Source organism: Vespula pensylvanica, chromosome 8 (genome assembly GCF_014466175.1).
Source record: "Vespula pensylvanica isolate Volc-1 chromosome 8, ASM1446617v1, whole genome shotgun sequence".
Classification (NCBI taxonomy): Eukaryota; Metazoa; Arthropoda; class Insecta; order Hymenoptera; family Vespidae; genus Vespula; species Vespula pensylvanica.
This window is the reverse complement of record NC_057692.1, coordinates 4,008,532-4,034,892: the sequence shown is the minus strand read 5'-3', so window position 1 is coordinate 4,034,892 and position 26,361 is coordinate 4,008,532. Positions and strand designations below refer to the sequence as shown.

Sequence of the window (26,361 nt, the reverse complement as noted above, 5' to 3'; positions counted from 1 at the left end):
ACGGAAGAGAGAAAAACAGGCTGACGGTGTGGCAGCTGAGTGTACACAGGGCCCTATGAGCATTTCTTTTTCTCTCTTTCGCTCTCTACGAATTGTGCGTGCGATGGGGTAGTATCTACGGGCTTGCATCGGGACCTATGCAAACACGACGCATTCTTCGGTTGGCGTGTGTATTTCCAGACGAGACTATCGAGACCATCCAGCCGAGAGTGGGTCCGTTCGATTTAATGGAAGGATATGTGAGAGGATCGGGGCACGGAATCGTACGAGTACGTACCTGCTTGCAAACTCGCTGTAGTGTAGCTTCCAACTTTACCATTTCTCTCTCTCTATCTCTCTCTCTCTCTCTCTCTCTCTCTCTCTCTATCTCTCCATATACTTCTCTCTATCCTTCATTCTCTCTGTGTATCTCCCTGTTTCCCTCTTTCTCTCTCTCTCCCTCTCTATCTTTATCTCTCCAGCTTACTGAGACAAAAGCGAGTGGAAAGTGGAAACAAGGAAAGATGAAGAGGCTACGATTCAATTTCATTTTACCTTGTGTTTCCGTCTTGTACCATCCTTTCCGTTCTCCCAATGCGAACAGACGAGGGAGCAAGAGAAAGAGAGAAGTTAAGAGGGTGAGGGTGAGTTGGAGGAGGAGGAGGACGTAGAGGAGAAGGTAGAGGAGGAGATGGATGAGGAGATGGGGTAAAAAGAGAAGGGATGAGCGGCATGGGAGTTTCGCTCGAAAGCTCGCAGCTAATACTTTCCTCCCCGCAACGTTTCCAGCAGGATAAAGAGTCGGTCTTTGCCGGTGGCTGCTGGTGCTACTACTACTACTACTACTACTACTACTATTACTACTACTGCTACTACTACTACTACTCCTGCTATCGTGAGGGGGAAAGGAGGTGAAACGGGTGGGAGGGAGAGAGAGAGAACGGGTGGAAAAAGCAGGCTCGAGGAGCACAGGGAGAAGGCGGTAGCTCTCCGAGGAGCAAAGGGGAAGGGGAGGCTATAGCTTGTAAGTGAATTTTATTGCGCGATTATATTGAATCCCTCGGAGCCACCAGCCACTGTCAAAGCCCTCCCTTCTCTCTCTCTCTCTCTCTCTCCCTCTCTCTCTCTCTTTCTCGGGCGAAACCTCTCCCCCTCCCCGGAGGTTACGAACTCGCCGGTGCTCAACGCGTTAATTCCAAATTCCTCAATGATTCTTGGAATTTTTGATTCTTTTTCTTTTCTTCGTCCCGCAACAATATTGACAATCGAATATTATAACACTCGCTGTATCGTAATATCAATCAATTTTCTCCGTTTTTTTTTTTTTTTATATCTTGCTTTTTATTATCTTCTTTTTTTACTTTTTTATTTTTTTTTTTATGAAAAGATGCGAAAGATCTCTTCGGAGAAAGATAGAATTTTCTGTTATCATCATCATCGTCATCGTCATCGTCGTCATTATTATAATGGACGATGTCGCATATTTACTTCCTGCTTTTTTTTTTTTCGTTCTCGATCAGAAAAAAAGGAGGAAAAAATGCTGGAAAAAATACTGAACAAAAAGGAAGGAGAGAAAAAATGATAGAGAGAGAAAAAGAGTAGCCCTAGAAAGGACATCGTAGATACCGTTATGATTTATCCGGGATTGTGAGCACCGCTTTCGAATCTCGAGGGTTGCACGGTCTCCTCGTTGGTGGTAGTGCGGCGGCGCACCGGATACCAAATCGAAGCCATTGCCCATAGGGATGTTTACACGTTGGATCACGACCGCCATGACGAAATTCGCCATGGTCAAACGGTGCGATCGACGCGACGTTATACGATCTCCTCCCGAGCCTCCATTGAAAACGACGCTCTCGAATTTTTTATCATTTTCCTTTTTTCAACTTTTTATTTTTCCTTTTTTTCTTTTCTCTGTCTCTCCGTCCGTATCTTTTACAAATTTTATCAGTGCAGGCGCGATTCGTTATATTTCCACTTTGAAAGTATATTTTAAAACGAAAGAAATAGATAGATAGATAGAGAAAGAGAGAAAGAGAGAGATTTAAAGAAGGCGAGTGTTAAATCGAAAAAGTGTCTTCTCTTCCCTTCGTCCCTTTTTTCGACTGGTCTCGAGAGTAATGCCAGGGGTTTCTTTTGAAGAAAGAGACAAAAAATGCACGGCGAAAAGAATTCTCCAGCGCGTTTCAATCTCGTAAGAAATTAAAATACTTCGCGGCTAAGATTCTCCAAAAGGATCGTGAGAGATCCCGAGAGGACGGATTTACTTTGAGTTAGAAATGTTTTCTTTTTCAATTCTTTTTTTTTTTTTAACTGGAATTTAACACCGAGTAACTTAGATAGATAAATGATTGATATATTAAGATATTTATATGCATATACATACGTACATACAAACGTACATACCACACATACCATACATATGTACATACATACATACATACATACATACATATATATATATATATATATATATATATATATACATACATGTATATGTATATATGTGTGTATAGTTTCGTATGATTTTTAATAAACACCGATCAGACAGCCAGATGTACCGGTCGGTACTTGACTCGGTCGTTCGAGGAGGCACTCGCTCGGCTTACCGGGCCACTCGATGCACAAAACTGATGGACGGACAGGCATACCGGCCCTACTGCATCGAACATATTACGTCCGGAGTGCGCGGAACAAAGCTACGCCATTGTTTCGTGCCGTCAATAATCCACTTGCCCCGACTTCGAGGACCGACTGGCACTACTAGGTAGGGATGGCTGAATTGGAAAAAGCATCGAGGAAACCGGGAAACGAATGCTTCGCGAGGGCCACCCTCAGGCTATGAAGAAAAGGGAAAGACGGACCAGCTGGATTTCGAGGTCAATCTCGTCCAAAGACCTCTCTCTCTCTCTCTCTCTCTCTCTCTCTCTTTCTCTTTCTCTCTCTTTCTTTTGATGTCCTCCCTTTCATTTTATCACTCCTTTATTCATAACGCGAGCATCGTCTACCCTTCGTCATCCTCATCATCTTCCTGCTACTTCTTATCCCTTTTTAATTAATTTCTTGAGGAAAGGAATGAAAGAAAGATAGGAAAGATAGATGGATGAATGGACAGATAGATAGATAGAAAAAAAAGAGGAATAAGAAAAAAGAAAAGTATCGCCGTCTTGTTTTTAACAACGTCCAGCGAGAGCGTGCGAATGTTAAAAGCAAATAGAAAGTAGGAAGAGTGGCACAAAGGACTCGCTTCGAATATCGAGTTCGAAGCCAAGGAAGGCTCCGAAGCGTCGGCAATCGAATGATTAAAGGCGACTTCGCCTGGCTGCTCCGGATAGGGCGAAACTCCCGACGGAAATCAGAGTCTTGCTGGCCATCCAGTCGGATTCCCTCTTTCTAGCCATCAACCAACGTTCTCCTCGCTATATACCTACCCCTGCACCCTCCTTTCTCTCTCTCTCTCTGTCTCTCTCTCTTTCCCTCCGTTTCTCTTTCTCTTTCTCTCCCTTCGTCCTCGTGCCCCTCTTTCTAAAACCACCCTCGAAACCACCCAACCACCCACACCACCTCCTAAACTCTCCAGCATCCGTATCCCTCTTGGCAAACACGAAGCAGTTCGAAGTACCGGAACAGAAAGCTAGGGATACGCTAGAAGCGAAGAGCTGGATACTACCGTACAATTTCTTTGTGTACGTGCGTGTATATATACGTATGTATACATACGTAGATGCACATATATCAGACTCACACCATCGTTCGCTTATCCGTAGGTATATCCTAGCTACGCGTTGCCTCGCCTATCTGGATATGCTTCGGTTATAACAACGGCGCCGTTAAGCCAATAGCATGCATCAACATCGATATTTCTCTAGGAAGATTTACTTCGCGTTAAGATTCTCTCCCGAATGTAACTCTCGATTTGGTAGTACTACGATCTTTCTCTAGTAATACACGTACAAATGTATGTAACTATCTACGTACACATATGTATATATACATCTTTGAAAATAAGCAAACATCCGTTAATAACCGTTTAAATGCTTTAATAAAAATAATCAACGCGTCAATTATTCGTTCGTTAAATACACAGAATCGAATGTTTATGTAATCCTGGTTTAGTTTATTCATCGGGATATTTAGGATAGCCCGAGGATATGAATTCCCATAATATCTTTATAGAATTTTGTAGTAAGCGCACGCCCGATTAAACTTTAATCAGCTTTCGATCGTTAAGCTTTATTATTATTCGATAATCATTGATTAGATATCGAATAAATGACTAACTATAACTAATTAATTAATTAACTTAACCGTTCGACGCGAAGTTAACCGTACGTTCGTTGCTCTTCTCGCAATGAATTTTTCTATCTTGGTTGTGTGCATTATTAGGCCAACTTCCGGACGTTAAATCGTTTCTTTTGATAAATTTAACAAGGATTCCTTTCACGTATCATCATCTCCTATCGCGTTCGCACGATGTTCCTTTCCGGTACTTCGGTCACTTTCCGTCACTCATGAAAAAGTAACTCGACCGAAATAGAAAACGAATGAAAATTGTAGTAAGATGGTACGTAGGTCTGCTCTCGTTTACGAGCTCTTAAAAACCGACCGTTCGATCGATGGATTATCCAAAAAAGAAATCTTACTACAGATTAGTCAGATACATAATATATTTGCCGGCAAAGTTCTGGAAAAAGAAATCTCTGTTGCATTAAAACGTGGCATCGATTTTGGCATCATTAAAAAGCATTTTAACAAGTATAGGTACGTACGTATGTATGTACGCATTTATGTAGATTTACACATATCTAATCTATCCCAATCATTTCTTTATATTTTACGCGAAACTTGCGAATCTTTTTCGCACGGTAGATATATTTGATTTTTATGTATATATATATGTATATATGTATATATATATAACAGATACGAAACAGAATTTTTTATTAATGACGATTCGAAAAATCAAACGTTAAAGTGGACACGATCGACGAAAAAACGTAAAAGGGGACAAACGAGAACGAGTAAACGTCGGAGACCATTAGCTAACAAGAAGAGACAAACTCGCAAACGAAAGGTCACAGAACCGAAACCTAGATTACCGACACTACCACCTTGGACACCGGAAAAACGTGATCTGCGAAAGGAAACGATACCGAGGGTCGTGAAGCATCATTAATTTGTTCCTTTTTAATTCTATTCGTTCGTTTTTCGATCATTGTAACATAGATTTAATGAGAACGATACGATATATGTATCTACGTGCGAGTAAAAGAAAAAAAAAGAAAGAAAGAAAAAAAAAACCAACTACTTCCTTTTCAAATCAACGTTGAAAAACGTTTCCTTCGTAGATTTTCATGTCAATTAACAACGAAATAGAGTTTTCTTTAATTTATCCTGTGGACGAACAGCGGTAGTTAAATAGACATTACTTCAAATGTCTTTGGAGTAAAGAAAATGGAGTGTGGGATATTTCATATTTCATTGCAAGTAAAATAAGAGTTGTGCGTACCGTAAGAAATCTTTTTTTTTTTTCTTTTCTTTTCTTTCCTTTCCTTTTCTTTAATTTCTAATTTCTCCTTCTTTTTTTTCCTACTTTTCTTTTTCATCCTGACATGTTTCAGCTAAATTCCTTTATTTTCTTAATCTACGAAATACGTATAGACTCTTGTTAATACGATCAATTTATTGATCAGTATTTTTATTAATTAATGTAACGCTTTTTGTCAAATGTCACAATATTTTGCTCGTAGTATATCAAACAAAATTATTATGTCAAAGTTACGTCAGAATTGGGCCACTTATATTACGTGCTGATATTTTCTTATAAATAACAATCCGAACAAAATATACATATATATATATAAATTTTGCTATTTGCAACAAAACCATGAACAAGCTACGTAGCATCACGAACTTTACTTTTTATCTTTCGTTTCTTCTTTCTATAAAAAAAAAAAAAAAAAAATAAAGAAAGAAGAAAAATAGGAAAAAAATTCTGTATTAGGATTAAAAAAAAGAAAAGGAGAGAAAAGTGGGAAAAAAAATAGTCCCGATCAAAGATCTAGAAAGCTTTCCCATGAAATCTGCCTTCCGCTCCCGAAAACGAGATCCTGTTAGCCGAAACTGGTTCAAACGATGCGACCATTTCTCTATTCTGGATTCACATAATCTTTGCTAGCTTGATCCAAGGTAGAAAGATCGATGAAGCAAAGAACGTTGAAAACTTTTCGAAAGGTTTCATTTACAAAATTTACCGTTTCCTTTCTCATTCGGACACGGCTAGTTTGTTGGGTCTTTTCTTTCTTTCTAAAGATCCACCTTAGGCTGACCAACGATTATCGTTTTCAGTATTTTTCTCTTTTTCTCTCTTTAGGATCTTTATTGCGAGGTAGAAAGTCCGATCTTCCGTGCTGCAAATCGTCGTTAAATTGGCATGTCCAATCGATAGTTCAGCACATCCGGCACCTGTTAAACTATTTGATACTGGTTAATACTACTATCTCACGATCATTATCATGATCTATAGGATTGATACGAATTATGGTGAATTCATTTATATATGTGTGTATGTGTGTGTAATTCATAATCAATCATCAGATTTTGTTCTCTACAATTATCGATCCAATGGATTTATTGTTTATCATTGTTCTCGGAGTACCTTGTGTGTGTGTGTGTGTGTGTGTATATATATATATATATATATATATATATATATATATATATACAGATAATTTTGATAACATGTTCTAAAAATATTAAGTAAAAAAAGTACTACTTTCTTTTGTAATCCCTAAGTAAGTTATAGAGATATTATCTGTAATAATGGCTATAAATAAAATAAATATATAAATTTTGCAATAAATATATAAATTGTAAGGACTCGTTTTTTTCTAAGTATATTATGTACATAACTACTGCATAATTTAGACCAAGTATTACTTTTAAATGAACGAGAGGGATAGGAATCTACTTTTACAGAGGTATCATTACCTGAAATTACCTCGTAAAACGCGTCGATTCTTTGTTAACCAGCGATGACAATGAAAGAAAAAAAAAATATTGTAAATATCAAGAACTAAATTGCTCTTCCTCTTTTGTTCCTAAATTGTGCGTTACTCGATGTAATATCAGATACAAAACTCGTAAGCCTTTCCATGCTGGGGTTGTACAACGAGGGTGTCTAAGAACATCAAGGTAACCCTGGAAAGTCGTGAATAACCACCATATGTTCTCGATTTAGAACCGATCAATTAGTGGCATGGGTAATTGTACCCTTTGGAAACAATCAGTAATATTGGCTCGGCTAAAGTACTTTCGTGCGATTAATCGAAGCGTGATATATCATTTTCAATTTTCAATTTTCAATTTTTTTTTTTTTTTCATACCCAATGTCAACAAGTTACGATGATTATATAATACATTTTCATCGAGTAAATATATATATTTTTGAAAGAAAATGAAATATATCTTGTCATACATATTTGTATATATAGTTGTACGCAAAAAGAAAAACATGGATAATCGAAAAAAAATGATCTTCGGAAAAAAATTCATGTAATGTAAAAAAATATTTTTTACATCGTTACAAATGATATTTAGGCTGGCTTACTGCAATGAATCACCCTGTATACACCTATCAATATTTATTCAAAGCATGCGATGATATATTTTCGACGATGATTTGTCTGTCCATCGAGAAATAAGGAGATCGAAAAATGTTGCCGATGCGATGAGAAAAGAACAAAAGTTGCATGATAAAAAGATGCATACGTCGTATCCACACCATACTACACACACACACACACACACACACGTACATATATATATATATATACACACACATGCGATAAAAGGAAAAAAAAACGATACGAAATAAATGCATTGTTCATTTAGAGAGAAACGAATAATACTCGTAGAAACGAGTCTGTCTCGTGAATAATATCAAAACGTTAGGGGAATCAACGTGGACGAGATCGCGAGTAGAAGGCTCCACCTTCTTTCTTTCTTTTCTTTTTCTTTTTTCTCAAAATGCAGCTTTATCCGATACATCGTCTTATTGTCCGCCAATCAGACTGCATTTAAAACGACGAGCCTTCTTCACGTGTTCGTCACGCGACATCTCTCATTCTCAAAAATAACCTTTGTCTCCATTTTGACGGTACATCTAACTCCAGGAATATATTACCAATATATAAGCACACACGCACATACACACACACTCATACATACATAGATAGACGGAGAAACAGACGGACACATTGAAACGACCATAGTCGGGATAGGTTTTTAACACGCATTATTCGAAGCACGCGCGTGCCGCAGGTGTGCATATTTTTTAATTCCACCTGAGATGGTCCCTTCGTAGATAACTATTTTTTTTTTTACATTTTGTTTATCCTTTCGTTTTGTTTTTTTTTTATTTCGTTTTTTCCGTTTTCTTTTTCCTTTTTTTTTTTTAGTTTTTTCGATTTTTATTCCCTTTCGTGCCGTCGTGCGTTCATCGACACGCGTCAAGTCACGATAAGCATTTCCGGCTTGAAGAAAGAAGTTCGATGCAACGTTATCTCGTTTCGATCAGTGACCTTCGATTGTTTGTCGAAGAACGGACGAAGGCCCATTTCGCACGATTCATGTCACGATGATTTATTTTGAGAATTGTTACTGACAATGAGACTACTAAACGTTAACTATAAATCATTCTAGGCATAAGTTACTTCTCTGTACAATAAATGTGGACGAGATGGGAATGCATAGGGAGGGATAGGGGGTGGGTGTATATAAATTACAGATTTTTTAAGCCGATACATGATTTGCTATAAAAATATAGAGTGAACATGTATAAATATATTTCTTTTTTTGTAAGATCCGTAAAAAAAAAAAAAAAAGAAATATTCATTCAAAAATGTTACTAACAATATGCACTGTCTTAGGAATATCGTATAACATCTACGATCGATTTCATAATATTATACAAATATTACATACATAATCGATGTGTTGTTAGAAATGTCACGAGAATCAAAGACAAGGATATTCGCTAAATTATCGTAAAGGAAAATAATTAGCAGGCTTAAATTATTATGTAAGCGTTGTTGTGAACAACGAGGCCAAGAGGGGTCGAAGGGCACAACGTAAGGGTCGAACGAACGACAAAGAGCAGAGCGTCGTCTCTGCTCGAAGCAATTAGGAGGTTTATTGTTACGGAGGAGGCTTCGTTTCATTGGCACGAGGCGTGATATATTGTGACACGGGAAGAGGCCAACTATAGTCGTCAGTTCGTGTAGTAGAATCGAACTGTGTATGTATCACGAAGAGCTATCCTGCTTTTAATCGGTTGGTTCTCTCCATCGTTAACACCAAACGACTACGTGACCGTAACGAAAACCGTAACGGATCGTATCCCGTAACTAGAACTCGTTTAATTAGAACCTTTTCTCTTTTCTTTTCTCTCTCTCTCTCTTTCTCTTTCTCTCTTTTTCCCTAAACAATTTTTCGGAATAAAAAATTCGAAATAGAGAAAGATTCGTTCATCGAAAAGGATAAACTCGTGAAATTCGTTAACGGCACAATATACTTTTTGTGAGCAAGTCTGTACCACACGTATCCGGGCTTGACGTTATCTCCGCGTTATCTCCTCGAGAGAGAGAGAGATTAGCTTTAGGTAATCTCCTTTAGTTTGCTTAGTTTGCACCGCGACAACTTTCTCCGCGTCCTAAAATTTCCTTCAGCCATACCTCTCCAGCCTTTTCATCCCTAATACGACGACGAACGTTCTCGTTCCTTCGGACTTTAAACTTCTCTTCTCTAGTCTCCCGCTATCTGCCGCAAACTTGTCATCTTTTATTATGCGTCTAACCGTAGTAACCTTAAACTTTCGCAGTTTAACAGATAACGTTTGTTCTATCTTTACGTTTCTTTGGCCTAACGATAAAAGATAATCAAAAGGAGGCGATGCATATCTCTATTTATGTATCGAGAAAAGAAAATTCCGTGATAGAACATCGACAAAGCAGGAAAAATAGAATTTTTCGATTATACGTAGGAATACTTTGGAAATAATAATTATTTCGTACGTTTCATTTCATTTCCGCGTGAGAGATTAATTAATATTCTAACTCGAAAAATTTCTTTCATTTTGTTCAGCGTTACGAGTAATCGTCTTTCTTGTCGATTATCATTGTAAGTGTACCTAGTCGATTGGCATTACCTTCTTCTTTGGTTTATTATCGGTAAGAATGAAGGATAGGGATGTGAAAAGAAAAGAGAGATGTCAGAGAATGCTCGATGTCAAAAAGAAGTAGAGAGAAAAAGAGAAAAAGAATGAGAGAGAAAGAAAGAAAGATAGAGAGAAAGAGAGAGAGAGAGAGAGAGAGAGAGAGAGGATAGAAGGGTAGGAGGACTAAAAGGAGGCGGAGAGAAAGAGAAAGAGAGACACGGATCAAGGATAGTCTTTGCCAAATACCAATATTTGCGAGCGCCCTGTTGGTACCCCTGCTCGACTCGAGCCGGCCCGACTTAACTCCACCGATCCGGCCGCAACTCAACCCCCACTACCACCGTGGACTCGTTGATTCGCGGGGTGGCTCGACTCTTCTTGTCCTCGAATCACGGAAAAGAATGACGAGATATCCCATGTTGAACATGTATCTTTTTATTTGTCTCTCTCTCTCTCTCTCTCTCTCTCTCTCTCTCTCTCTCTCTCTCTCTCTTTTACACACGTATACAGACACACTTCATCTATTTATATTTTGATTTCATTCTTTACGATTTTTTTCGTTACTCGTATATTTACGATATCATTCTTCCTGTAACTGAAAATAATAAATCTATATATATATATATATATATACCTTTCTATCGTAGACGAAGAATACGAGAAAAGGACGAACGAGGATAGTCGACCCAGATTGATTTCGGGCGTGCACGTGTCTATGTGTAACGTGGACCGATTGGCTTTTTGCCCGAGGCATAGTTATATCGTGCTCGTTCTTTGTCTGTGTATCTGTGTGTATCTCTGTGTGTGTGTGTGTGTATGTGCGTGTATGTGTCGCGAGCGACTGTCGGGGCCAGCAGATTCGTGAGAGCCGGTAGAGCGTAGTAGCGTATCGCGTCCGATGCAATAAATAATAATTAGGCGCTAATTAGCGGCGGCCATGTTGGCAGCCGACAATTTCCGAATGGTGGTGGAAATACGTCGGGGGTTTGTTAGAGAAGGGTAGGCGCTCGGTTTAATCGCGTACTATAACGTTCGAACGTGTGATTACCTACGCCCAGAGATCGGTATTATGCGGACAAATTTTTTTCTATTTTTTTCTATTGTTCAAACAATATTTTATCGTTGCGTTAGTTTTAATATCACGTTGTACGATTATTTTTGGGGTAATCCTCGTGAAAGTAATAAAATCGGTCCCCCTCAGCCCCCTCCAACCCCTAGCAAAAAAAAAGAACGAGAGAGTAATTTTCAGTAAATTCTTTTTCTCTCTCTCTCTCTCTCTCTCTCTCTCTCACACGCTTTTTTCTTTTTTATCTTTTTTTCTTTCTCTCTCTCTCTCTTTTTTTTTTTTTCATTTGCACATCGGCCCATATGAATTTGTTCGCGCGAATGTTTCCTATATTATACGATTTTACTCCTCGTCCATTATGGGTTATTCGTAAAAATCTCTGATTTATAGTCTCGCAATATAAACAGATCGTAGTCGCGACGCGTGTTAGCCTTTCGTTCGAAAGTCCAAAGTACTTGACTTTTATATCTCTCACTTCGTTTCGACGTTCCTTCCTAAAGGAGAAAATAAAAGGAGACTTACGAAATCGGAGAAAACGATTTGATACTTTTCAAACGGTGGATTATGGATAGGCCTATCTCGGGAAGTTTGCGTATGCGAACGAGGTCGTGCTCGCCTCGAACATGTTGACGATGTAGAGGCTAGCCCGTGTGGCTGTAGGATAATACCAGGGAAAAGGGGACAGGAGAACGGCAATGGAGCGGAAGGAGGAAGGAAAGGAGGTGAGGAGGTGGTACTGGAGGTTGGTTTGAAACAGTTACTGCTGCTGCTGCGAGCTGGTACTGCGACGAGTTCTGGTGCTGCGAGGTGCTCGATTTCACGCGGTCGATCGTTGCACCCGCAGCTCCACCCTCGCGTTCGCACACCCCTACGAACGGGCCTTCCCTATCCCTCTCCCATCCTCCTACCCACCCACCCACTCACCCTCCAGCCCCCCTTTCCAACAAAACTCGCCTACCCGCCCACCCGCCTGCCCGCTTCACGACCCTTTTGAACATAGACTAAACTCGAAATTACGAGCATGATAACCACGCGTTAACGAGGCTCTTTTTCTTTAAATCCGAGAGGACATCTTCGCGGAAAGTACGGTTACTTGGAAATTTCGTAAATAGGTACTTCTCCAACGCCACAGTCGAGTTTCTGCAAATATTGAGTCTGTCTAGTACAGGCTGTGACCGATGGATGCATGCCGCGACGCGTCGTTCTTCGAACGAGAGAAGGAACGTCGTTTCTCGGGACTTAAAGAAAATAAAACGACGATGAGAAGTCGTCCTCGTCGCCGTTTGTCGAGGCTCGTTTCACCTCGAGGCGAGGTGCGACGTACTCGATAACGTTCGCACCATCATCCTACTATGACCTCTATTCTTTATTCGATAATTTCGAAAAGGTATGGACATGGAAAGAAAGTGGATAAGTGAAAAAGAAAACATTGAAACGAGCCAATTGAAAACGTTTTGGGATCGGCAATTTATTTGATCTCTCCTACGTAGTTAGGTAGGTAGGTAGGTAGGTAGGTAGGTAGGTAGGTAGGTAGGTAGGTAGGTAGGTGGATACGTACGTATGTACGTAGGTACATAGTCGCTTCGAAAATTCGATCGGTCGAGAGTCCAATAATTTTGCTGACGATTTCCGTTGGTCTCCGTTGAATGATGCGGGCTCTGATACCGTCCAAAAAGAGTCCGACTGATACACGTACGTATATATAAATACGTATTATATGTATTTTATATATATATATACATACAAATATATATATATATATATGTAGGTGTACGTAAACGAGCTCCCAATGGAAGGAGGAAAATTCGTCGGTGTTTATCGTAATTCAGTCGCATTACCATTTAGATTAGTTAGATTTGCAGGTAAACAGGAGAACGCGATCGTGAAACACAAACACACGGGAGCGCGAGCGCGACGTTGACATTTTCATTTCATCGCGATAATTACTTTCAAACGAATGGCTTTTTAAGTAGATTAAAATATTCCCGTACCGTGCGCACGTCTGCATTCGTATAATTAATACATTTTCGAAACGGAGAAAAAGCGATAGAGAGAGAGATAGAGAGAGAGAAAGAGAGAGAGATGAGGACGATAACATTGCGTCGAGCGTAGTTTAGTGCTTTTACGTGACTTTTTTAAACAAAACTTTTTTGAACAAACAAAATGGAAGAAAAAAAAAGAAAAAAAAACCTAACAACTCCGAGCGAAACTCGACGAGTCTTTCTTTCTCGTCGATAGAATTCTCTCTCTCTCTCTCTCTCTCTCTCTCTCTCTCTCTCTCTCTCTTTCTCTTTCTGTTTGGCTCTTTTTCGTTTTTTTATTTTTTTATTTTTTTCTTTGTCGTCCCATCGAGAAAGGTCACGCCTACTGGAAAATATGTCCCTTCGTTTTACCGAATTACCCGGGCTCTCGATTTTATCGCGCGCGAAACACAATGGACATCAAAGAAATTAGCGAAAAGGGCTACAGGAACGAATCGTGTGCATAAGCATACGGGTTGGTTGGCCGAACACGCGATGGAGATCGAATAAACAAGCCTGTTTACCGGCAAATGTAATAATTGCTTCATACTTTCCGCTCGCGCTTTCGACTCTTTCCGATAGTCGATCGCATAATTCGACACAGAAAAAGAGAAAGAGAGACAGAGAGAGAGAGAGAGAGAGAGAGAGAGAGGGGGGAAGAGAGAGAGAGAAAGAGAGAAAAAGGCGAACATTTACATTTTCACAATTTACACTTTATTGGAGTTTGTACCGCACTGTGGATATGGACTTACGCTTAACAAAGCACGCTTGTTGCCAGGCTTTTTAAAAGAACGATAAAGTTTATTAATTTCCGCGAGTTATATTTTCAAAGGTAGTAAAAAAGAAAAAAAAAGAAAAAAAAAGGGAAAAGAAAAAAAAGAAAGAAACGGATGAAAAAAGGGTAGCTGTTTTAGCTATCTACTATTCTTTCCGAAGCAACGGCAACAAAACGAACGAGCGACAGTTACGAGGGACAGTTTAAAGCTAGCTTTTCCCTAGGGATAACGAAGAGTACGGATGTATTCGCAACAGACGGGCTGCAGCGCGTGTAAACAATGGCTCCACCTCCTTCAGGAAGACTACGCGTAGAACGAGGAAGAGGAGGAAGAGGTGATATACGTGCGCTCGCACGTTCGTTCGACGCGTACGAATATCCGAGAAACGTGTGCGTGAGGTGCTTATTGGGTACGCGTTACCCCCTCACCAAAAGCCACCCCCAAAACCACCCCGCGGCCGACTGCTGCGGAGCACAGAAACAACCCTCTAGCCAAACATCGCAACATCAATCAGCACCAGTCACTCGACCGTGGACCATTGGCGCCAACATAGCGATATTGCCTACATTTACATGCTCCGGGGAAAAATATAAATGATCGTTCGCGAACGTGCCAACTCGAACCATCACTATCACTACAACCACACTTTGTATATATATATTTCTCTCTCTCTCTCTCTCTCCTTCTCTCTTTCTCTCTCTCTCTCTCTCTCTCTCTCTCTCTCTCTCTCTCTCTCTATCTATCTATCTATCTCTTCGCTCGTAGTTCACTAGATGCACGCATGATCGAGAAAAATGTGTTGGCACGCGATCACAGCGAACATTTTTTTTCAGCGTACATGTCATACTCCTTTTAATTGACATATTTATAAACGTTTCTCGTATGTACATATATTTTGAACGACTATGTTCTGAAATAATTTTAATATCTATTGTTAACCATACGTCACTATATTATACGTTTTTCTTCCTTTTAAAAGGTTTCAGGAAGATATTAGATCATAAAGGTTTTAAGATCCCTCGACGAACGATAAAAAAACAGGGCTGATCGATAATTTTAAGAACACCACAACTGGTTTGTCGAACATTTTCGACACCGGTCGAAAGATAACATAATCTTCCTTTGCATAGCATTAGTATCGATATTATTGTAGCGTAGTACCTAACGAGAACGATTCTCTCGTCGTACACATCACCCTTCGAACGATTTTCTCGCAGAACGAAGTTCTCCCCCTTTTAGTTCGAGGATCTCGCGATTTAATTTAATACCGCCGCGTTCTCGTTCCCTTAGAAACTCGAGAGCCTTTCTTTCTTCGTTTTTCGCTTCTTCAATCCATTCTCTCTTTCTCTTTCTACTTCTCTCTCTCTCTCTCTCTCTCTCTTTCTGTGTCTTTGAAATTCCGTCTTTTAATTTTTTCTTATGTTATCGATTTTTGTAAAATTTTCTACGTATGATACCGATGAAATCATTCTCGAAGTTGAACGATAAAGAATTAATTCCTTTCATCCCCTCGAACTATATAGAACAATCGAGCGAATTTCAAACCCGGTTCATCGTGATGACGTCGATGAGAGAACTATGGTGGTAGTGAATCCTATGTTGTCGGAGTGACTCAGTATTTGGACAAGAGAACCTCGTGCGTTTCGTGTACGAGCTATCTCGAGATTTCGCACGAAGACATCGTTTCCATCGTCTTTAAGAAGGCAAGTCCTTCTTAGAGTTAGAGATTTCAAGTAGAAGATTTCAACGCTAAATCGTGATAGTTATCGCAAAATCTTCTTCGCGTTCGCGTTCGAACGAACTCGAATTGTACGAGGCAAGTTACGAGTGTAACTCGCTATGGGTGCCATCTTGCAGGTTGTCACGTCGGCAGGTATAGGTATCTATCCCATTTGCAAGCAGTCGCATTATTGTTAGCCCTAGCTATGTAGCACACCGCGATGTACATACGACGCTTGTGTACACACGTATCTCCAGGTAGATAGCTTCGTACGAAAGCTCATCCACCTCCTTCTCCTCATACTCGTACGTGTGGATGTGCGTGTACGTATATATATGTATGTAGTGAAGTTATATGTACGTGTATTCGTGATGGCGGAGGAGTATATACATGCACTTAGATATCTACATATATATATATATATATATACTTACATACATAGACGTATACATAGACGTACACATAAACGTACATGTAGAGATACATACGTATGCACGTACCAGAGGGCGTAGCGAGTCGAGCTCGTGCGATTTCTAGCGAGAATATAAGGGAGAGAGAACGTTTCCATAGGTATATAGCTACTCCTGTAGCTCTCCGCTCGTATTGCGGGCGTGTGTGCGCCAGAGGGTGGTGTAATATAGAGAGCGGCTAAAGGCGGACGTAATTTCCTGCCCGTCTGACAACGCTGCAGACATGTTTGCGAATCTAACACACACAACCTACTTAGAGGCTACATGTGTCCCTAGGACAATGCGCCGACACACGGTTAATCTATTCGTCGCAGGTGTGCGCCGTGTATACGTGCATCCAGCTTGCAACGTCTACTGCACACGGCCCGAGGCGCTTTGATAGGAGTACAGAGAGAAAGAGAGAGAGAGAGAGAGAGAGAGAGAGAAACAGAAAGGTAGTTGCTCAAGAGAAGTAGGAACGGTGAGTCGAAGAGAGAAGATATCCTTCATATAATTCGATCGGGCTAACGAGCCACCAATACATTTACGTTTTTAACTATTCGAAAACACCAATCGATGCAGCATTAAGCTAAACTCGAACGTAACATTTACATTTTACTTTTGTGACAGGTGAGAGCGGCTCCTTCTATTCTCTTTTCTTTTCATATCTTTTTCCTTCTTTTTCTTTTTCTTTCTTCCTTTTTCTTTTTTTTTTTTGTTTTTCGACCGACGAAAGCACCCGCTGTGCTCTCGATAACTGACCGAGCTTCGTCCACTTCACTTTGAATCGGCTCGCACTCGCGCGGCACGAAGCACAGACTCGTCCAAACATTTCGGACTGCCTAAGGAAACACATTTGCCTGCGGGCAAACACTGTGAGCGGCGAGGTTAGGCAAGGAGACGAGAGATAGAGAGAGCGAGAGAGAGAGAGAGAGAGAAAGAGAGAGAGAAAGGGAACAAGAGAAAGAGAGAAGAGAAGCAAAGCGAGGCTAGGCGTCTTGGCGCAGCCTCGAGGTAAAGTGGAACGCAGAATGTGTCTGGGACTGTTTGCACTGCAGGACAATATTCCGAGTCTTTTGAAGGGCGAGCCGAGGAGAGCCCTGTTATTTCGCCTCTCTTTCGACCACCCTCACCTCCCCCTCTTCCTTTGCACTCGCGAACCTCTCTCTCTCTCTCTCTCTCTCTCTCTTTCTCTCTCTTCTTTCTTTACTATCTCGTTGCATGTCTCTCACTTCTCTTTTCTCTTTCTTTATTCTATTTTACTTCTTGCGTCTTCTCGAACACGATAAATCGTTGAAAACGAGAGAAAGAAAAAGATAGCACGCGTACAAACTCGAAAAGATCGCTGTTACTCACGTAGGTACTCGCAACAGAAGCGTTCCCGTTGCCTCGCTTACAAGTCGCGTCATAAGGCCTCCGTCAAAAGGCGTGAGCCGAAAAACAAACATGGTCCTGGTCTCCTCTGACCTCCCCCCGGCCATCATTGAAATTTCACCATAGGGGAGAACGGTACCGTCTATGCTTCGACCCTTCTTCTTTTAGCAATCGGAGCCCATCGCCACAGAAATGGTAACACTAGGAGCCTCCAGCGAGCCCGGGGTTATGAGATTTTATGAGATCCAAAGCGGTTTACGCGTCTAGTATTCTCTCTTTTTCTCTTTCTCTTTCTTTCTGTCTCTTCTTTTTTTCTTTCCTCCTGGCAATCTGAGATATATTTTCTGAGATATTTTTGTCGCTGTCTTTCGATATAAAACGTAGTAGTTGAAATGCTTACTACATACATACTTACGTATAATCATCTCTTTATAGACATTCAAATAAGATCGTAAATAATTCCAATGAGGACGTGCATAGGTATATATTACGATACTCGATGGCAGTCTTAGTGTCATGAGAAGAGAAAGAGAAACTTCGAAAAAGGCTATTTTTCTTTCCCTCGGTATACTATTTCTCTCTCTCTCTCTCTCTCTCTCTCTCTCTCTTTCTCTCTCTCTCTATCTCTCTATCTCTCTCCTTCTTTCTTCGTTATTACGAGACGATGACGACGACTACGACTACGACTACGACGACTACGTCGAGGCCAGGATGGGCCTGGCTCTTTCGCTCTCTCATTCTCTCGTTGATGTTATGTGGGTCGTTCCGTCTCATCTCGTTCCGTTCTGTTCCAGGACGGCTTGCGAGCCCAACTTGCGTCAATATTTGACTCAAACACGTTAAAACAATACCCAGGCCCCGGAGCAGAGAGTCGTTTCAACGTGCTTCCCGGAATTTTATCTCGCGTCAGAAAACGCCTAACGACTTCCCGCCGCAGAGAATTTCGGCACCGGGTTAGGAAGGGTGGGATCGCTCGCTCGTTCTCGCTTTCCTCTCTTTCCGTGACCTCCCTATCTCCCTCCCTTCCTCCCAGCCTTCCTCCCTACTTACCTTTCTCCCTCATCCTCTCTTTCCTTTTTAACTTTCTATGTACCTTTTCGTTTTAGCCTCATCGACGAAATGGCACACGCGATATTCGTTCGATTCAACGAACGTTATTTCCAGCAAAAGATTCGTCTCGAAGGATATACGAGAGATACTTAAAGCTTCGACAAAAAAACATTTCTCTTTATTTCTCTCTTCTCTATCTCTTTTATTTCTCTATAACCTTTATTTCTCATCCCCCGTCTCTATCTCTGTTTCCCTTTTGACACGAAAACGAGAATTCGAGTTAGGCCACGGCGTTACGGATGAAAAGGGCCGGTGATGCGTCTGGATCTGGCGGCGGCAGTGAATGACACCGGTCATTCTCCTGCGCCATTTCTTGGCCATTCCATGGCGTTTAGGTACCGTTTACCGTACCGTTTCACAAGCTGAATGAGCGTGTAACGCATTGCAAACATTTTACCGTTGGCGGTGCCGACGAGCACCGCGCGTAAGCGCGCAGAGAGGAGGGGGACAATTCTGAGCGGTACGACATTGTGCCTAATGTTTGGACATGTGTTCCGCTCCGGTCACGCCTTTTGTTATCATTTTCTATGCATGTTTGCCCGTTTAAAATGTTGTTTTAGTGCTCGCATCTCGACGCAGTCATCCACTGACACTTCTTACCAACACCCTACTCCTATATCTTTTCTCCTTTACTCCCTAACACCCCCGCATGACAATCCAACAATTCCCACCCCTTAACGACACGCGTCGTCTTCTTAAGAAATTTCTTCTCGTCTTCTTCTCCTCGCTTTTTTTTCTGTTGTTGCTTGCTTTCTTTTTTCTTTTTTTTTTTTGTCTTCCTCTTCTTCGTTCAATCTCTTAACACTTAAACAATTGTTTATGAACAATACAGGATGAAGAGGAGGAGAAAACAAAACAGCAGGAAAATAAATACAAATAAAAAATAAGTAATATTTTCTCGTCGATCACTGATACATTTCGTAGTAGACAGGTAGGTTTAGTAGATACACAAGGCATCGTTCAAACGGCAGGTGCCGAAATTCGCGAGATTCCTTAATTGGACGGATTCTCGGTGTTTACGATGCATCGTTATTAACGTTTCTGTGCTCAAGCGAGGCGCGATATATCATTCGGAAACGCGCACGTCATCCCTTCGTGCTCCACGCCCCAACGATATACGTTCGACATTAGTTTGGTAAGCGTTGCCAGCGAAATTGCACGCTCAGGGGTTGTTCAGGAGTTTACGGGGGGCTGGCCGGGGCTGGCCGGGGCTGGCTAGGGCGTTATGCTTTGAATACTGACGTTTCCTGGGGACACTTTTCAACGGGACAACGCTAGTCCCGTTGTTGATGTCTCAAAACAGGACAGCCTAGACAAATTGCTTGGGAAAGACTCTATACGTGTTTGTATTTATTTTTCTCTTCTTTTTTTTCTCTCCTTCTTTTTCTCATTATTATTATATAAAATATCATTCGGTTTAATTATCGAGATACTGGCATAATTATTGCATTATTATTATTGTTATTATTATTATTTTTTTTTTTTTTAATATCGACACGCGAACAATGATTTAAGAAAAAAAATAAAGGAAAGGAGTCGCAAAGATTTTCGTTCGACTAGCCTTCCCTCGTAGTAACTCTAGTTCAGGTCGACGTGAGATTCATTGGATGGGCCCATTGAAAAGTATATCAAAAGAATCCTTGGAGAAAGGTACAACAAAAATTTCACGGCGATTGAACTGCGTAGAATTGACAATAGCAAGCCGCATCCGGACGTTTTGACTTTTGTCCGGGATCTGACCATTACGATTTCCGTCGGTGATGAACGACGCCCTTTAAACGCGTCAACCGGACGTCTACGAGTTTGAAAAAAAAAAAAAAAGGGAAAAGAAAAAGAAAATAACAAAAAAAGAAGAAAAGGAAACAACCATGCGTGTTTTCTTCCTTCCTTTCTATCTATCTTTTTCTTGTTGACATTGAAAAAATTCGCACGTAACGTTGCATTCGATTCTCGACATCTACACCCACATATTTCTACACATATTTCTATCATTCTCCATTCGTTATATACATATATCATATACATACGTACATACATACGTACATACAGTATATATGATCGTTTTGAAGATTTATTAAAATCTTGATTCTCCGTAAAAATTTGTATCGATACATACATATATACATACATACGTACATATATACATAGGTGTATGTAAGTAGATATGTATGTACGCGAGATTCGAAGGTTTCACCCTAAAGTTTCTAGCCCTATCGAAAAGACAGGAAAGGGGCCGACTGGCTCGAAGCACGGATTGGATTGGATCGGCTTAACGCTGATTTAAGCCAATCAGCAAACAGGCAGTCACCAGTCCTGAACTTCAACATTGATCTCGTTAGCTCTTACAAGTTCAATGTTGCGTTCCGAGTTTCGGCGGAACGCGCTCATTCAACTCTGCCCTTGACGATGTACCAGCCCTTTCTACTCATCTTTTACTACTCTTTATCGTTTCTTTCTCGAGCAAAGATCCGGTCTCATTGCTACCGGCTTTCCAGATAAAAGAAATTAGAATCCTTAGATGAATCTTTGTGTCTTCATGGCTCTCGTAAATTTTATTTACCTATCGTACGAATAAAAACACGATTCGTTTGTGTCAGATATATAATATCAAATATATCGACGACTGATAGATAGTCACAGTGAATGGATTTTTCTACCCTCATTCTTCCCCTTTACATTTTTTCTTTTTCTTTTTTTATTTGTCATTTGTTACGTTCAGAAGAAACAAATGTTTTGAAACGAGTATTCATTTTCGTTATTAGCATTTTCGTTAGATAATCGTTCTTATTGACAATGTTATGACATCAATTAGATAGGATTTCGGTAAACAATATATTATTACCGATTACAACACTTTACATAACTAATGTAATCGCTTGAGTAACCACGAGCGATCGGATAATTCGAATGGATCACCCACCGGTGCGGCCTAAAGATATAATTAAACACGCTTCTATAAAGTCATACACGCGCGGGGAGTACACGCAAGGCACATAGCGGCGTAGAACGAGGTAGATGTTAGTATTTTAAGCCTATTTAAGTGTGTTTGTCGTATAATATTGACATCGTGCTCACAAGCAAAGAGCACGCGTACACATGTACACGCATAGTCAGTCAGCTCGGCAGTCTCTCTCTTTCTCTCTCTTTCTCTCTTTCTCGCAGAGACCGTAGAGGAGGAAAGACACGCACAAACGAGAGAAGGAGCCAAGGGAGCCAGCCAGCCGAGCTAGCGAGTGAATCAAATCGCGGTGTGTGCTTGGCAAACGACGCCGAGCGTCGCGACGCTCTTCTTTCCTCGACGAGAAAGGAACGCAAAAACTTTGACGTAAGTGGCAAACTCGTCGACGTTCGCTTACGCGATTTCAAACTCGTTGAATTCAACGAACTAACGCCAACGTAAAATACTGATGCCTATATGTATTACTTCGTCGATCTATATTTTATTTACTTATTTATTTATTTATTTATTTATTTATTTATTTATTTATTTATTTATTTATTTATCCCCTTTGTTTCTTTTGGTCCATCTATAATATCTCGTCATCTATAATTCTATGTTCTCTCTTTTTCTTAGCAGCTTTCTTTCGCTTTTTAAAAAAAACTCGTATTTTCTGTTTTTTGTTTTTGTTTTTTTTTCTTATATATATATATATATAATCAGGTTGAAAAATCTTTTTGTTAATTTTTTTTATTAGCCGAGACAAAACTTCGCGCAGGTTTTCTCATCCAATCGTTTTTCTTCCTCTCTTTTCTTTTTTCCTACTGCGATCCTTATCAGATTTCTATCTATTATCTATTTAATGTCTCATATTTCCAACATTGTATCTTAATCGAAAGACAAGCATGACGTTCGATTCCATCCGGTAAAAACGCGGAAATGGCAAAAGACGTCGTTTAATATCCTACCGAAAATCATTTTGCTCTTTAAAGGGCGGAGCACAGTCGTCATTATAAACGGTAAGCGAAAGGTTGTCAGCGACACCAGTAATCTCCTGGTAATCATGACAAATTACGGTCGAAGTTATGGACCACGTTCTATGGCTTGCCATGTTACGGTCCTATAGTCCTGAGAATGAACGAGGGCCAGGGTGCCAGGTGGGGCGTGCCCGCCCCATGCTGCGAGCCAAACAATTATGTAACACCATGGAACACACCGCGAGCACAGCAGGAAACCGAACCGGAGGTAAAAAGGCCTTCAGAAGTCACTGTTAAATCATTCGAATTAACTCTACACACAAGAATCTTGATTTGAACCTTCTTATCCTTTTTTAAGCACGAGCCAAACTGCAAAGTAGAAACGATTTTTGATTCCCTTTTACTCTTTCTTTTTTCTTTTTTCTTTCTTTTTTTTTTTTAATAAAAAAAAATTGATCCATTTTTTCATTTACTTTTACAAATCTTCAAAAAAAAAAAAAAGAAAAAAACGAAAGAAAAAGGCAGAAGAAATGTCATAGAACATCCCTGTTAAAAACTTCATAATTGATTTTATTATTTTTATGGTAGATTTTTATTTATTGTATTTTATCGTAAATAGGTTCATATACTTATTTACAATCCCATAAGCGAAGGATCGAATGTAAATACAGGCCAAATCTTTGGTAACAAGATCGAGATTAGATCGATCGATCGATTCCAGTCATTGTCGTGACTGGGCATAGTTTGGTAAGAAAATCTTATCAATGTGTTTGATTTCCCGAAGTATTCATCACCCTGCGTATGGATTTATCATTACAGAAAGCAGTTATATAGCGTGTTAGACGTTCGGAAGGCGCTGTGTCACTGCGCTGATGTTTAGCCAAGATATTTGGCCTCGCAAATATTTGGAGATTGTCTACAGCTTCTAACCACTGCGCTCCACTCTATCAGCTCTTGTTACATTTAATTAATGCTATGTACATTTGTAGTATCCATTCGATGCTCCTCGATATCGAGTCTTTATTCGTTTGTTTCTGGATTGTCCTGTTTTTCTTTACTTTTATTTTCTCTTCCTTTTCTTTTTTTTTCTCGTTCTATCTTTCCTTACTTTCCTTCTTCTTTCTTTTCTCTTTCTCATTTCTCTCGTGATAATAACGATTCGATCAAAAAAGGTGTATGATTTATTTATATCGAAGGACCACAAAGTGTAAGCTCATAAACCACGATCCACCCACACTAATTTCCGCAAGAATAAAAGACACCATAAAAAAGGAAACCGCATGTACCTTCGAGAAACGTGACCCGAACCGACCCCAATCGACCTAACCGATTATTAGGTTCGTCGTTTATTTTCTTCTTCCTGCGTCCTTTGCGGTGACGTGCCCTAATAAGAGCGAATCGATGCAAGATTAATATAGTAATCGACTGAATGTTTACCTAACGACTCTATTATCTCTCTTTCGTTCTTCAACGTTTCACCCGGTCGTCCAATGAATTTTATAAAATTTAGTTTTTTTTTTTTCTCGAGCAACTTTCCGACTGATAATTTAAATAGAACGATTTCATATCATATATGTACATATGTGTGTGTGTGTGTGTGTGTGTGTGTGTGTGTGTATCTCCTCTCTCTTCTCGTTTTTAAACACTTTACATTCCGATTCGTAACAGTCAAAACGGTGTTCATAAAATTCACGTTCTCCATAAATAAATATATTACCAGTGGAAAAGGATGAGGCACGACGATGACGATGGTAATTCATTCAATATTTGGCAGGATATTTAGCGTTATACGCGACGACATGTTGGCGAATTAACGTCATAATTCGACGTCGAATGTTGTTTACGTTGCTTTTCCGCATACATATCGGAAATTAAACTATAAGCAGTATCTCCTGTTCGACGATGCGAGGATAAGGTCGGTTAAGGGATATCGTTGAATTACCGTTACACCGATACGACGTGCAGCCTACTTTCTACATACATACAAACGTGTACGTAGCGAGAGGAGGTACTGGTGATCTCTAACGGGTGTACATAAGACACATAAGAAATATCTTGAAATTCGATAGGATTCTCATTACTATCAATCGTTATTATCAAATTGATCGATTTCTTAATATATTAAAGAACACTTTTGAAGTAATCGACCTGGTATAACAAATTGATCAATTTCAACGAAAAACAACTAAAAGAAGGAGAAGAGGGAATGATACAGAGAAAAGAGTCCCACAAATGCGAAAGTATTAATTTGTTTTCTTTTTCAAAAACTCGACGACCTAATAGCCGTTAGGAAAGTACGGATACGCAAACACGAATACGTTGGTGAAAGCAAATGCGAGACTTTGATCAGAACTCAAAGCACGAGTTACACGGGTATTAAGCTCTCGCGTATATCGGTGAGCCCGTGTCACGTGGTCACCCGGTACGTGAACGGTTATAATGTATGGCCTAGTCAGGTTCGGCATGGTCCAGTAGAGGGGGAGTTTGGTTGACAAATCATTAACTATGCATCGAGCCGGCCTGCAAATACTCGTTACTAGTGCTTCCCCGTTCTGGGCCACCCTCTCTACCACCCTCTTTACCACCCTCTTTACCATCCTCGCCACCACCCGCCATACCACACCCGCAGGAGCGGCCACCCATCGCGAGGTACGGACGCCTCTACGGGCACGGCGATGGCCCGACGACCTAGCCGCCCCTAAATACATCGCTCTAACCATTATGCAGCATTATAACGTCGATGCGCGCGCTCGCCACGACCTATCGATATTTTATGAGGACCACCGAGCCGTTTTCCCTGTTTGATCGCGACGTTACCTTCCATACGAACGCTCATTCGTTCGATGTTCTTCCATCGTCGAACTTCCTCATAATATTAGTCAAAAAGTTATTCGTACGTTCCTTATACATTACCTTTATCAACGAACTGTTCATAGAAACATTAACAAAATCTAGATTTACGATCGTAGATTGCAAAGATTATAATCACCGATAGAAATCACAGCAACGATAACAACAACAACAAAATATATATATATATATATATATATATATATATACATATATGACTTAACGATGCATTTTTTAATCTTTAAAAGCTTTTGATTAATCTCTGTTAGAGATTTCAATACAATAATCTCGTATGTTTAAACAAGAATTTAACGAATATTTCAATATTATAAAATAAGAAAAATCTGAAACGAGAAGGAAAAAGAATATGTATGTATATAAAGGAAACAAAAAAAAAATAAAGAACGTATAACGAATAAAGAGAGAAAGAGGGAAAGGGAAGAGGTGAAAATCGAAAAAGGTAGAAGATAGCTGCTGCTGCGGTTTCGAGCCGTTCGTATGTACATGGGAATTTGTTGTCCGTTATGCGGCGTGCATAGAGAAAGATAGATAGAGGGATGAAGAGCGGGAACAGAGAGAGAGAGAGAAAGACAGAGAGAGAAAGAGAAAGAGAAAGAGAAAGAGAGAGACAGAGAGAGAGGATAGGGCGATATCGAGCAGACGAAGGTTAGGGTATAACGCGAGGGTCGGTACCAGCATACGGCGCCAAGCTGGAACGCAACCCCCGGCCCGTTTCAGTGGTTGAAAGGAGAAAGACCAGCGGGAGAAGAGGAAGAGGAGGAAGAGGGGAACGACGGAGGGTGAGCCACGGAGGGTGAGCGAATTCGCAGCATTAAACATGGTGGACTCGCGCATTGGTTGCGCAGTAGCTGGGCGTTACGGACC

General features: G+C 40.3%; 1 long non-coding RNA gene across 3 annotated transcripts in view; it reads left to right on the top strand.

Moving 5' to 3' along the window:
• Positions 1 to 26,361, top strand: part of LOC122631227 — a 72,305-nt gene that overhangs the window by 35,582 nt on the left and 10,362 nt on the right. The window contains exons 3-5 of one of the 3 annotated variants that reach the window (XR_006327653.1): positions 21,874 to 22,036; positions 22,642 to 22,894; positions 23,246 to 24,059. The exons of the other annotated variants lie outside the window; for them this stretch is intronic. This is a non-coding gene — a long non-coding RNA (uncharacterized LOC122631227). Of the gene's footprint in view, positions 1 to 21,873; positions 22,037 to 22,641; positions 22,895 to 23,245; positions 24,060 to 26,361 lie in introns of those variants that run through there. 3 annotated transcript variants of the gene reach the window in all.